Raw genomic sequence first — 15886 nt, 5'->3', positions numbered from 1 at the left:
AAAGTCGCCTCGCCACTGTCCATTCCTCCACATAATATTATCGCATATTATCACATTTCCTGATACACACCGAGGCTGTTGAACCGATACGGGAAGTAAAATAAATACAAATTGTTTATATGTGTTGCCTGTCTAATTTATTGGAGCGGGTGGAAAGTGTTGAGGAGATGTCAACACAGCTGTGAGATGCTGACTAACCTCCCTGAGGGTGTTCGCATGGAAAGTTGTGAATTGATAAACTCTGGGCCACTCAAGTTGTTTTTGTTTGTAAGACGCGATATGGCTTATTTTACATTTGGTTATCGGCAGCCCTTTTAGTCAGGAACTCATTGCAAGAAATTATTAATCACGATTACGTTATCATTCCCAAACATGCTGTCATTTTCTGCGTTACGAAAAATCTACCATGCCAATCTTAGTTCATGCCAAAATATTATAGATAATACAGTTTCCACAGTTTAATTTACAGATAAAATAGATAAGGCTATTGATATTAGACACGTGAAATAAATAAATATTGCCGCGCTTTTCTACTTATTGTAGAACACAATGTACAGAAAAAAAATGAATGAATAAATGAATAAGCAATTAAAAATAAATAACTGATTAGACAAAATGACAGTTTTGTTATTCATAAATGATATATAGCCAAAGAAATATAAGTTAGATAGACAAACAAACATACAGACAGACAGACAGACACACACACACACACACACACACACATTTGTTTTTGTGAAAAGGGGGGTCATCCCATAGGTTTTTATACTGTACAAACTGTATATTCTATCGCCTTACACCAACACCATACACCATATATACCCACACACACCTATTTAAGTGCTTTTTAAGAAAGAAAGAAAGAAAGAAAGAAAGAAAGAAAGAAAGAAAGAAACCCAACTAAATAAATACAGGTACTGCAGCAGAAATTGTTTATGAAGTAATTATAATCTATAATGTATTTATGTGATCCTTTCAGCTGTTATTCTTGTTATTTGTTCAATGGATTCTTACCAGCAGGCAGCACATTAAAGTCCTACATCTGTGAAAATTCTCAGAACTACACAACATATGAAGTTTTAAATTAGCAACTTTCTGCTGAGAAATGGAGCTCATCTACTCATTGTAATCAGAAACTTACAATACTGATGTCACGATGAACATAACTCATCTTTCAAATGGAAGAGAGGGATGGGAGCAGGTTGGAAGCTCGACTTGTTTATTATACAGCACTACACTCAAGATGCTCTCCTCTTCTCTTGGAACAGAAAGAGCTCTTCTATTGTGCTCCGTTATGGAAACACTCTCCATCTGTTTATTTGTGGTGCGTTCATTTTCAAACAGGTATTCCAGGCTGTTTTGCTTTTGGATGGATTTGAGCTTTTTTGTTTGGATATAAATTTTTCACTCAGTTTGGCATGTTTGTGCATGGCTGGTTGTTTAAGCGCGCTGTGTTTGTATTAGTTTAGTTAATAGGAGAAGTGTTTATGTGAATGTCCTCCGTGACTCTGTGATCGTATTGCTTCTCCTTCCTCTGATGATGGAGGTACAAACTACAAATGCCAAACGACATGCCTGACGGCCTCATGGGAGCAATCAGTCACTGCGGGCGTGTATCTAAAACCGTTTCCAGCAGTGTCATTCCACATCCTGTCCTCACATCTCTCCACACCTCTGGGTGAATCTCACAACATATCCAGATAACATTTCACCCATAGAATTAACAGAAAAGACAATTAAACACATTTCACCAAAAAAAACTTTAACAAAGATGCACTGAATTGATCAAAAGTGAAAATAAAACCTTTATATTTTCTCTCTCACACACATGCATATACACAAACAAACAAATAAAATAAATAATATAAATAAATAAAATAAATAAATACATATTGTAAATAAATGCTGTACTTTTAAACTTTATATTTAATCTGCAGAATTGTTTTCAGTGATTATAAAAAAAAATAGGAAGGGGACATATTTCTTGGACTGAAATGTGTTACATTTGTAAATAGAATAGAAAACAGATGTTATATATATATATATATATATATATATATATATATATATATATATATATATATATATATATATATATATATATATATATATATAATTTGTAATATACTAATATATTTTGCAGCGTATATATGTATATGTATATATATACTGTATATATATATATATGATGCAAATATATATTATAATATAATATAAATTTCAGATGGCACTTAGAGGCTTTTATATATATATATATATATATATATATATATATATATATATATATATATATATATATATATATATATATATATATATATAAACTATGAATTAACACATGTGGAATAGTACATGGAATTATATACATACCAAAAAAAGTGTGAAACAACTGAAAATATGTCATATTCTAGGTTCTTCAAAGTAGCCACCTTTTGCTTTGATTACTGCTTTGCACACTCTTGGCGTTCTCTTGATGAGCTTCAAGAGGTAGTCACCTGAAATGGTCTTCAACAGTCTTGAAGGAGTTCCCAGAGAGATGCTTAGCACTTGTTGGCCCTTTTGCCTTCTGTCTGCGGTCCAGCTCACCCCTAAACCATCTGGATTGGGTTCAGGTCCGGTGACTGTGGAGGCCAGCTCATCTGGAGCAGCACCCCATCACTCTCCCTCTTGGTCAAATAGCCCTTGATGCCTTCAGTTTGACTCTACAATTTTCATAGTCATGAAAATAAAGAAAACTCTTTGAATGAGAAGATGTGTCCAAACTTTTGGTCTGTACTGTATATATATATATATATATATATATATATATATATATATATATATATATATATATATATATATATATATATATATATATATATATATATATATATATATATATATATATATATATATATATATATTTATCAGTATACATATATATAATTTGAGCTCCACTGACTTCACCCTTACTAGTATTTGCTGCTCCAAGTTACTTATTTGCTCAAGTTAATATCCTCAACTATTGCATCAGGCCAAGATGAATGACTTCTAGATGCTTCTCTGCTGCAAATCAAAGTCAGTGGTGAATGTTCCTAACGTGTTTTCTATCTCCTTCTCTGCCAACTTCTGAGTGACTCTCTACTACACTAAAACAATGTAGCAACATGGATCATCGTGTCAGGAGCCCTTGGTCTGCGTAAGAGGCTTAAACCACCAAAACTAAGAGCAGATGGATGTAGATTGCACAAGCGGACATCAGAAGAACCCCACTGTTCATGTCAGAATTACGAGATCTGTGGTCAACCAGGCCACTTACTTGCGTCTAAGTTTGCAAAAAATTGTGCGCAACACATATGTGGAGATTGGCAATAAATTAAGAAACATTCATTAAATGACATTTATAGGATGAGAAAAGACATTGATCAGATTGGGAATTTAACAAGGAATTTGCTTCACAGCCACATCAGTGAACAAGTGCAGTGAATTTGATGTGTTCAGGGTGGTCAGAACAACACATCTAAAGGTCACTTTCAGTCTTCAAGGAAGAAGTTTTGAAAATGATCCTTAATTAAAGGGAACGTTCACAAATTATCCATGTGGAATCTGTTACTTCGTTATGGCTGCACAAAGGTGCAGCTGTGATTCCCACATAACATGGTACTTTGTGAAAGTAAATCGCATGAATCATATTAATAATCTGCTGAAGTTTCAACAGGCTTGATATCTGTGGTTTGGTCTATTTGTTTAGCCCTTGTTCCCACAAATAAACAAAGCAACATACTAATTAACTCTAGTGTGTGTGTCTGGTGTCTAACGAAGACCATGTGCAGTGAACACAAACATATAATGAGTCATTCAGTGTGGTACTGATGTGGTAAAGATGTAAAGAGGCAGACTAATTTACCTTTCAGTCAACACAGGGATGTGTTACTGCTGCTGTGCACATAAACACAAACATACACATTTACAAGCACACTTAATCTATCTATCTATCTATCTATCTATCTATCTATCTATCTATCTATCTATCTATCTATCTATCCATCCATCCATCCATCCATCCATCCATCCATCCATCCATCCATCCAACCAACCAACCAACCAACCAACCAACCAACCAACCAACCATCCATCTATCATATATCCACACTGTAAAAAATAAGTGTAATTTTAACTGTAAAATTTTGTAAAAACGCTACGGAAAAAAAACTGATAATAGGTTAACAGTAAGTTCCCATACTATATACAGGGAAAAACTGTAAAAGATCTAACAAAGCATTTAATGTAAATTTACAGTAAAATTCTGTTAATTATACAGCTTTTAGAAGTAAAAAAAGAACAAATCAATGTATAATTTACAGTCTAAAACTGTAAACTGATATTCCCAGAATTCCCTGCGTGACACTCCACGTTTGAAAGTATTTTGTTTAAATAATCATGTTTTTAAATAGTTCTTGTTATCAGTTATGTACATTTGAGCTTTATGTTACATCTTCTGTTGCTTAATGAAAGTTTTTTGCATTATTTAAGTATCACGTGTGTTACCATGATGGTGTTTTGTGTTTCCATAAATGTGCACCTTCTATATGTTAATATATACTTCTGCTTGTGGTGAAGCTACTTGTGATGAGCTTTGATACTTCATGTGGCTTTCTCTTATACAGTACCATCTTTATTATTATGGTGGTTGTCAGTATTTTCAAGGTACAAAACAGATTTAATTTTGTGTGTTGTTGAATTTACTGGTTTATATTCACATTTTCTTGTTTGTAAATTACAGCTTTATATTGTAAAATTAACAGTTTTTGACGTAAATGTGTTTACAGTTTTCTGTATTTTTACAAAATTATTCTGGCAACCACAGCTGCCAAAAAGTTTTTGTAAAAACAACAAGAAATTTTTTACAGTGCATTTATCATGTCATTCTATCTACCCATCTATCCATCCATACATTTATCATCTATCATTCTAAAAGTTGTGGCAAGTCGTGGCCTAGTGGTTAGAGAGTATGACTCCTAACCCTAGGGTTGTGATTTCGAGTCTCGGGCCGGCAATCCCACGACTTAGGTGCCTTTGAGCAAGGCACCAAACCCCAAACTGCTCCCCGGGCATAAATGGCTGCCCACTGCAGCAAGTATGGGTCACCAAACTTGGCTGAATTTCACGTCACTTTCACTTTTTCATTCTATTCATCCATCCATCCATCCACCCATCTATCAAACCATACGTCATTAATCCATTTATATATTTATCATCTTTAATTCTATCCATACATCCATTTGACTGTCATCTATCCATCTATTCATTCATTCATTCATCCATCCATTTACCATCTATCATTCTATCAACCCATCAATTTATCATCCATCCATCTGTCAATCCATCTGTTTTAGAGTTTTCTAAAAAATAAAAATTAAAGAACATTCAGCCAAGTATGGTGACCCATACTCAGAATTTGTGCTCTGCATTTAACCCATCCGAAATGCACACACACAGAGCAGTGAACACACACACACACACTGTGAGCACACACCCGGAGCAGTGGGCAGCCATTTATGCTGCAGCGCCCGGGGAGCAGTTGGGGGTTCGATGCCTTGCTCAAGGGCACCTAAGTCGTGGTATTGAAGAGCTATTGAAGAGCTATTAGTTATAAACTCCTAATTACTGCTTATTGATAGTAAGTTAAAGCTGCAGTAGGTAACTTTTGTAAAAATATTTTTTTTACATATTTGTTAAACCTGTCATTATGTCCTGACAGTAGAATATGAGACAGATAATCTGTGAAAAAATCAAGCTCCTCTGGCTCCTCCCAGTGGTCCTATTGCCATTTGCAGAAATACATCGCTCCCGTTAAGAAACAACCAATCAGAGCTGCGGTCCGTAACTTTGTTTGTGTTCAAAATGTAGAAAAATTTATATAATAAGCGAGTACACCATGAATCCATTTTCCAAACCGTGTTTTTAGCTTGTCCTGAATCACTAGGTTGCACCTATAATAAGTGTTTATATTCGGACTATTTTAGATTGCTTCGGGGGTACCGCGGCGGAGTAACCCAGTACCTTTGTGATTCTTCATAGACATAAACAGAGAGAAGTAGTTCCGGCTACGATGTTCTTCCGCAAGACGCAGGACGCAAGCAGTTCTGTTTATTAACCGCTAGAGCGTCAAAAGTTACCGACTGCAGCTTTAAGTTGTTTGCATTAGTTGTGTTTAGGTATGGAATAAAGATCTAGAATATGGTCATCCATAAGGCATTATGTGCTTTATAAGTACTAATAAACAGCTAATATGCAAGTAATATGCATGCTAAGCAACTATTAAAAGTGAAGAGCGTTCCCTAATTTAAAATGTTACCCTGAAGCCTGTTTGCCACTTCAGTTGAAATTTAATTCAAACTGAGACAATGATTTGGAAATTGAGAGGCATTTTCAATTCAATTTCAATTCAACCTGCTATATATATATATTATTGGCTGACATAAACCTTGCAAGCGTTCAAATCCAGTTTAGCAGTTTAGTAATTAGAAACTGATCAGAAGACTGATAAAAACCACCGCTGTGGATTCTGGAAATTGCATAATGTTAGCCAATAAGATCAAACTTTGCATTCTGAGGATGTATATTATGTGTGTAACAGTTATCAGATTGTATGCGAACAGTCCGAAAGAGCGCTATCTGAAGTGCTACACACACACAGCACTGATGTAATAAGGAGTAGTGGAAAACAAGGCAGACAGTCTTTGCAGACAAAATGATGATGGTATTAAGAGCAAAGTGCCCCATGTGGAAAACTAAGATGGGGAAGATGGAAATTATGACACATGGAGAGAGACAGACAGAGCAATTTTCAAGCAGGAAAAAAGCATAGGAGGTTACTTCCTGAGGGTGCTAATAGATTTCCTGCAACTTTGTAGAGATTTGTCATTCAGATCTGCTGCACTTTTTAGCTTCAGCTGCAGCAAATTACCTGAACCCGTTTCTGACCTCCAAGAACTCACTCTATCCTGGTAACCCCTCCTAAAATACATACAGACACACTTGAGTTTTGCCTCCCCCCACATACTCAAAACGTTGAGCAGGTATTCGGAACCCAAAATGATACAATAATATGCAGTCACTTACAAACAAAGCATACAGCTGCATTTGAGCATCCTGTGGTGAAGCTTCCAGGCACAGTAAACAGAAGAATCCTCTCCAAATAAACGCACACTTCCTGAGTGTGACTCTCACTCTGGATTAGAGATAGCTGAGAGTTGACACTCTTCCCAGTGAAGCACTTCCCTTTGAAAAAAAGACAGAAAATAACTTGATAAATTAGTAGAAATCTGTAAACTGACTTATCATGATCGACAACAAAACCAAATGTAAACAAAGTACTTTAAAAAAACACATGGAATGTGTTTATTTCACATAAAAACCACATCTCTTTCATTTTTTTTTTTTTATCCAAACCATTTTTAAATGGATATAGGAACCAGTCTATTAGAGGAAATTTAATTATAATCAACATTTATAAACATTATGAAAAGTGAAAAGTGAGTTTGTTTCAGTTACAATGAATTTGGTCATTCTGAAGTAGTTTCACCAAAGCAAAGTTAAGGATGTTTTTTGTTTTCCTTTATAAACAGTATTGTGCTTTCCTTTGGACAAGAAGTCTCCAGAACTTTCTCAAAGTCACGTACATTTACTTCACATGGCAAAAATTTGTACGTCATGTCAAATATTTATGGGTGTTACCACACGAAAGCCATAATACATTGTATGTAGAGTCGACAGAACAGTCCCATGACAAAGCCATTGTGTTTGTGTCATGTAGTGTTTGGAAGTGGCATCCTTTACCATAGACTTTTCACGTCACATGACCTAACAAACATCCCAAGTACTTTAATACACCAATATAAACAAAAAAGATCAAACTAAATCAAAGATGTAATACAATTTACCTTTGTTGCTTCTAAAATGACTAGAAAACTTAAAGAAGAAACACGAGGAAATAACCTTCATAACCATACATTAAAAAATTGCCATGGGAAAACAATTTCCAACAAAATATCATATAACTAAGGTTATTTGTTTCTCAGATCAGTAAAAAAACAAAAACATTTTTTTTTTATGACTTCTGTGTGGTATAGCCAAAAAAGACCATGTAAAATGTCTGAAGTCTCACAGAATAAAATAAAATAAAATAATAAAAGATTCAGGAAACCTGATCTAAAACTCACTAAAATTGTTTTAAAGTGTGAGAACATTTTAAAGTTGTTTCTTAGTTCACAAAAAAATGTCAACGTTTTATTGTTACTGATTTATTACACAGCCACATTGAATAACATACATGTAAGAGTACAAAATAATATTGACTTAGAATGAGAAACTATGTGAGAAGGACAAAGTGAGCTTGCTCATGTATGTGCAGTGCACAAACATGTTGTTCTTTCTTTACTGTGTCTATAATAGACCTATTAGAGTAAAGTGTTTCAATCACTTATGGGCGATCCAGAAGAGCCTGGGTGAATGCAAACACTAATGAGGCGGTCGTAAAACTTGTATCTTTCACATGGTGACTGCAAATGTTTGAATGCATCCCATTTGGGGATAGTCTGGGGTACATTTGAAATGACAAAAAAATGCCATGTTTTAGATCTTTAAAGAAACAAAGCCCCAGCCACCTCAACTTGCTGCCAAACACACAATAAACACACATCAGTCTCTCTCTATACCCTAAGCACCTGTCAATATGCATCCCCCTAATTATTCCATTGATAGTAGCCAGATTTGGAAGGTCCATTACAGGCAGCTGCACACAAGTCAGAAGGTCCTGGTCGACATGAATCAAGGAGCCAGCCTGAGGGGAACACCGGTGAACTTCTGCACTGGGACCTGTGCACACAGCTGGGCTCTGACAGACCAAAGAGATGGAGAATGCCACCTCACACCACTGACTAGCCTCAAACGGAATGTGAAGAATTTTCTTTCTTTTTTACTGCATAGATTTTGGGGGAAAACCTGTGGAACAGCTAAAGCATATGTATGTATATACAGTAAATATTGTAAGCAAGAAAAAAAAACTGAAAATAAATAATTACTTCTTTAAAATTGTAATTTGATTACATTACTAATTATTGCATTTAAAAAAGTAATCCGAGTACTAATTACTTTACTTTCATGCTACTTTCAAGTTTACTTTACTTTTCAAGTTATCAAACCTAAAAAATACACTACAAACTGAAACTCATAATGAATTGAGCTTTTAATAGTTAATTTAATATAAGTAGTAAGAAGTAAGTCGGAAAACATGCTATTCTCTGATAAAATAATACATATGAACCCGTACAGTTTCCCGTCTGAGCTCACCTATAGTGTAATCATGTCCATGCAGATTGTAAGCAATAAGATAATCATCCACGCGAAACCAGGCTTGAGATGTGTGAATATGTGAATGCTCATGTTTTTGGTATACCTGGACAATTGAATTGATTAATTCAATTAATTAATTTACAAATAGCAGAACTGTGACCACTGTAGTCGTTTTGATATCTGAATGCATAATGAAATTAACAACCATTAAATTATATATATTTTTTGTATATTCATTAATATTCTCCTTTTTGGACTTAATAAGTCCAAGAATAAATAAAGAAAGAATGAAAGAAAGAAATACATTTAATTATAGTGCATGTATGCATTTATTATTAATTTGTGTGTTCATTATACAAAATATATTTATGATTTAATCATTACATAGTTTTCTTAAATATATAAATGCATGTGTTTGTTTTTACATATACATAATAAATAAACAGTACATTATATACATATATACACATATTATTTGAACAAAAACCTTTAATTTGGATGAGATTAATTGTGATTGATAATTTGACAGCACTAATATATATATATATATATATATATATATATATATATATATATATATATATATATATATATATATATATATATATATATATATATATATATATATATATATATATGTTGAATTTTATAGTGTATCTTTAATAAACAAACATGCAAGGGAATATAGTTGCTGAGTACTTTGTTTAGTGGATTTCCGGCTCATATTCCGTGTGGTCCTGCTTCTGACACCTACGCACACAAACACACACCGCGAGGCACATGCAGTGTACAGTCACAAATCTGTAGGCATAAATACACACACCACTCTTGGGCTTTTGGGAAGCATATCTACAGCGGCCCCATGTTTGCGTGATTAGCTCTTGATGAGGCAGTACTAACGCCATCTGTAAATGTTTTAGCTTACGCACACACACACACACACACTCTTTCTCTCCTTTCAGCCCGATTAGGTCTGAAATAAGCACGATAGAGTTGCTTAAAACAAACGTCAGGGAGGTTTGTGTGCTCATGGCACTACTAGCCTGGTATAATAATTACTGTTGATGCTAAATGACCAACAGATGAGCCATTTGCACATGTGTGTTATTCTGTCTTCCATGTTTTCTTATGTGTATGACTTTGAATCTATGTCTGGGTGTGTTGAATGTGGGTGGGAGGTTTTGGTTAATGTTCTGTAATATAGTCATGGTTTGGTACCAGGAAACCAGTGGAACTAGTAGTTGCTGACAGAACATCATCTATCAAGTGGTCATATTGAAGGCAGCGCTGGAGGTCTGGTGTTTCTGATGGGCATAATAAATTAGCCAGCAGTATTGTTTTGCTCCTTGTGGTTGATGCGGGGCCATTTTTTCTTCTCTTAGGCTGTTTTAACATTGAAAAATACTGACAGAATTAAGACTTTGTTCCCACTGACAGCTCACATGTGATTTTTAAGCAAATGTATCCAAAACATGTAGGCCGATAGGTGATTTATATATATATATATATATATTATTTATTATTTATTGTTATTTTTATTTTCTAAGAATTAGATTTGGACTCATATTAAAAAAATTAGAATAATAAATAAAAATCGTCCCATTATTCTGAATGTCATTCGCCTAAGGAACACACACACACACACACACACACACACAAAATACTTTATATATAAATATACAAATCTTGACTATATCACAAATTTATTTGAAAAATAATTAATAACAAATTAATATTATGGAAAATAATTCCCAAATGTTGTATTTGGAAAGTAAATCAAATTCGAATGCACTTAATTGACTATTATTTTAATTTAAGACTTTATTCACAATAAGTGGAAGCTTAATTAAAAGGAATAACTATCTATTATTATTTTTTTTCCTATTTCGGAATTCCACCCTATTTTAACTTCAAACGTAAATTCAGTTGCTTCCTTTCATTTTTTTAATTATAATCAAGTTGTTTTAACTTAAACTACATTAAACCAACCTAAAAAAAAATATATGGTTAAATTTCATAAAAGGAATCTGATGTCATCTTATTTACAAGCACCTCTCTAATCTTCTGCATTTTAAAACCAAATTGCAATCTGTCATTTTAAATTGTGTACCATTTTATCAAAAATTCCCTTGGTTGGCACGGAGGCCCTGGTTTCCTTTTCCTAATCGCTAGAAATTCCCATGGTGGAATGTCATTACTCTTGACAGCAACGAGAAGACTAATAAAGGAGAACTTCGGGATTTGTAATGTAGATGTAATGGCTACAAATCCTTCCTATGGCTTATATGGGTCTTGGCAATTTAATGAGTCAAAGAGAATAAAACGTAACAGTCAACGAGGTAAGAGTAGATGATTACGCGATCAAGTTTCAGCCTCTGTTCTCCGATCGATTTTACACATGAGCACATGCCCTGCGCAACTGCCAGTTGAAGTTATGCTTATTGCACATCTACTAGATCTAGAAAACAGGGGCTCATTTTTATTGTTTATTTGACTGGTTCTACATTGTTGTCTTACTTGTTCTACCATTAAAAAAGCTCCAGAGGATCGTTACAGGCCCTTTGCATATTAATGACTAATTAGCATACAGCTCAGTAATGAGAATAACATGTTGCTCCTAATGATCTGAAAGGTCTGGCAGTCATGAACACTGGCTCTTGTTTTAACACAGTACATAGCATACAATATTTACTCATCAATATTTCATTACAGCTAAATTAGAACTAATTCTCTTCTCTCAGTCCAACAAGGCTGTTCAATATGAGTGGTTGCACAGATCTTTACAATTAGCCACTGAGGCATGGAAATTACCTAAGGACAAAGACTGGGCCCTGTTGTACTGTTTAATAAAGCACCACATCGATATTTGCCAGAGTTAAAGCTGCGCTATTAAGACACTGAAGACTTGCAGCTAGTTTCATGCACTCTTGCATTTATTGCTTGCAGGTGAGTCTGGCAGTGGTCACTGTTCAAGTGCTTGACTGGCATTATTCACGTATTCAGGTTGTTAAACGTGCATCAGAATGGTTTAATATTCTTTTTTCCAGTACCTATAAGCCAATAATTATTTCACGTTTCAGCTGATAACTGATCATTCGACCATAACTTGTAAATAAGTATAGAAATACAATAAAAAATATACGCTATCTCATGACCAATTCGTATGTATTTTACGAGGTGGCTTATTCGTACAAATTTGTACGACCTCACTCGGTTAGGTTTAGGGGCGGGGTTAGGTGTAGGTCATTCGTACAAATTCATACGAATTGTGCAACTCGTAAAATACGTACGATTTGGCAACAATCGTATGAAATTGTACAAGTGTGGTCGTACGAATTCGTACGAATAAGCCACCTTGTGAAAAATGTACGAATTGCCATGAGATCGTGTTGTAAAAAACACACACTCGAAATCAAATATGTGAAACACTACAAGTAAATGTGGCATCACAACATGTTTTTTTATTTTTTATTTATTATCTTAAATAATTATCAAAACATGCTGAGAACTGGACAACTAGTTTCAGCTATTGCTTTGTTAGCACCAGCGAAAATGGCAAGAATGTAGACTTATATTTTACAAAAATCACCTACATAAAGGTGAACACAAAATTCCTTGTGTCCTCGGTCGAACTTGTTACTCTCTCAAAGCACAATCTGTGCTTTATTAAGAGACAGGAACTAATCTGTGACCCTCACACTCCTTACAGAAACAAACAGCACCCTTACAAATCTCAAACCAGCACTGACCAATTAAGTTTCAGTCCACAGAGGTCAGAGGTGAATCCAGATAGTTAGTCTGGCGCTGTGTGAGAGTCTGGGTGGTTGTCTTACCTTCTTTACTGGCAGCTACTACACCTCCTGCAACAAATATGAATAAAAACGTCATTAAAACAAGAGACCAGCTGTAAACAAGTCGTGTTAAATATATGTAGAAAATCTGGTAGCTGTACTGCATTACAATTGAATGCATTGTGACAATTTCCCTGTGAGCTATTTAAAAAACTGTGTGCAGTTGGACACTAGATGGGTCAAATGTTTGGGGTCAGTAGTTTTTCATGTTTTAAAAGTCTCTTATGCTCATCAAGGTGACATTTAACTGGTCAAAAATGCAGTTAAAGCAGTAATATTGGGAAATATTATTACAATTTAAAATAACGGTTTTATATATTTTTTTATTTTTTTTAAATATGATTTATTCCTGTGATGCAAAACCATTCATTCTCATTAGAAATCATTCTAATGTGCTGATTTTCTATATAATATTTCTTATAATAGCAATGTTACAACCAGTTAAACCAATTCATAAAAAAACAAACAAACAACAACAACAACAAAAAAACATAAATGTATTTACTGTCACATTTGATTAATTAAATACATCCTTGGTGAATAAAAGCATTCGTGGCTTAAACAAAGTATCTGTAAAAGCTGTTTAAACAAATAATTTCATTTACTAGCACTATTTCTGAAAATATCTGCAAGTTTTTCCACAAATATTACCAAAAAAAAAAAAAAAAAAAAATTCTGGACAACATATGTGACCACTGGAAAACCTGCCACGAGTCCGGTAATTGGTTGCTGAGACTAGCTGGGGCCCCAGAGGCCTCTGTGGCCCCACACAAGACCTCAGTACTGGCTCACATTAAAGGGCCTAATGTTAATCTGATCCCTCAAATGCCTTTGCAATATAATTCTAACGCATTGTTTGTCAGCCAGTTCGATCACTTAAAAAAATAATAGCATACCTCAAATCACACGACTGATGATTCTATTACAAAAAAAAATTAAAAAAATGAAATAAACATTCACACGTCAAACAATTGTGTAATGACTGAAACGCAGTGCTTAGACTAAACCTAAATATATGTATGTGTATTTTCATAGATAGACACAAAGGACAGGGTTTTTTCTAAATCCCAATGGATAACCTAAACATTACATGTATCTGTGTTCATCCCTCTGACAGTTTCCACAACCTCCCAATATCCTTGAAGTGTAACGAATACTGTTATTATTTAGACTTTGATTATCTCTGCTCAGGTTTTGCAGAGAATAGAGTCGTGAGATCTACCGGGTAGCAAAGCAATGGTGTGTCTCTCATATCACGTCGTGTTTGTTATTGGTCCATGGCTTGCTTGTTTTGAGATGGTAACTGCACCCCGGGTCACAAGCTGTGCATCGACGACAAGGCATATCTGATTACGGTGACCCCACGCCCCAGATAACCATCTCAAACCCATCCGCCGGCCCTAAAAGCATCCTGCACATCAAGTAACCCGCTCTCCAAACACCACTGAAGAAATTAAATGATAGTCTCTTAAAAGACGGAGCGTGGCACACACACACAGATACACATGCATCTGGACCTCTTCTGCTCAATGGGATGGAAATAACAGACAGGGACTGTCGTCATGGATAGCCTGTTAAAAGCCATCAAAAAGCTAGGAAAGAGCTCCAGAAGATTCGGTCTCCCAAAATCTGGACTAAGGTCCACGCTCCGTCACCCTCAATCAAACGTCATTTCATCAGCCGGCAGGGATGTCCTCTTAGTGGTCGGGTGGGTGCATTTTCTGACTTTGTCTGTTCGTAAGATGGGCCAAATCAGCAGGAAATTACTGTTTCAGGGTTGTGGTAATTTTTAAGAGGTCACATTTCCTGGGTGGGCATTCCTTGAGTGAATAACAAAAATGTAGAAAACATATTATGTGAAAACTAGCATAACAAAATGTAAAAACAGTATATTTGCTTAAAAACATGCTTAATAAATTCATGTTAAGAACATGTTGATGTTAGCTGCCTACTGCCGAGTTGTGCAATGGCAAGCAGCAATGCACCACTCACATTTTCTTCAAAAAATATACATTTATAGCTCTATCTATCATTCTATACCTTCTGTATATAAACAAAGTAATCGATAATGTTATTTAAGTATGTGTTGAATTGATCAAATGTGGTGGTAAGACACTTGCATTGCTATACAGAAATGATGTTATATTTAAAATAAAACTTTCTTTTTATCAAACAATCCTAAAAAAAGAATAATAATAATAATCATTTAACCAAATAAATATTGCGAACCACATCTGTTTTCAGCATACTAACAATAATACAACTGGAGTAATGGCTGCTTGAAAAAAAAAAAGAAAAAGAAAAAAAGCATTGGTATATAATTTCTTCATATATATATATATATATATATATATATATATATATATAGTCCTGTTAGATCTCCAATTTCATTCGGGAGGTCTTTACCTTTTTCAGTAAAATCCATTTAACAAGATGCTAACAACATGCTAACATGTTAAAATGAAGTTAATATGATTAGCATGATGCTAATGTTTTTAACATGTCATTGGCATTTAAGCAAGATGCTAATAAGGTTACCATAATGTTAACACTGTTAACATGACATTAACTTGATGCTTACATGTTTTATGATGTTTTGACATGTTCTTAGCATGTTTGCAATGTCAGCAGGATTTAATATGTTGTAGGATTTTAATGTAATAGCTGGGGGTTTTATCATGTTTTAGCACTTAGCTAAG

The sequence above is a fragment of the Carassius gibelio genome, chromosome B18, assembly GCF_023724105.1.
Source record: "Carassius gibelio isolate Cgi1373 ecotype wild population from Czech Republic chromosome B18, carGib1.2-hapl.c, whole genome shotgun sequence".
Lineage (NCBI taxonomy): Eukaryota > Metazoa > Chordata > Actinopteri > Cypriniformes > Cyprinidae > Carassius > Carassius gibelio.
This window is presented reverse-complemented; position numbering follows the sequence as displayed.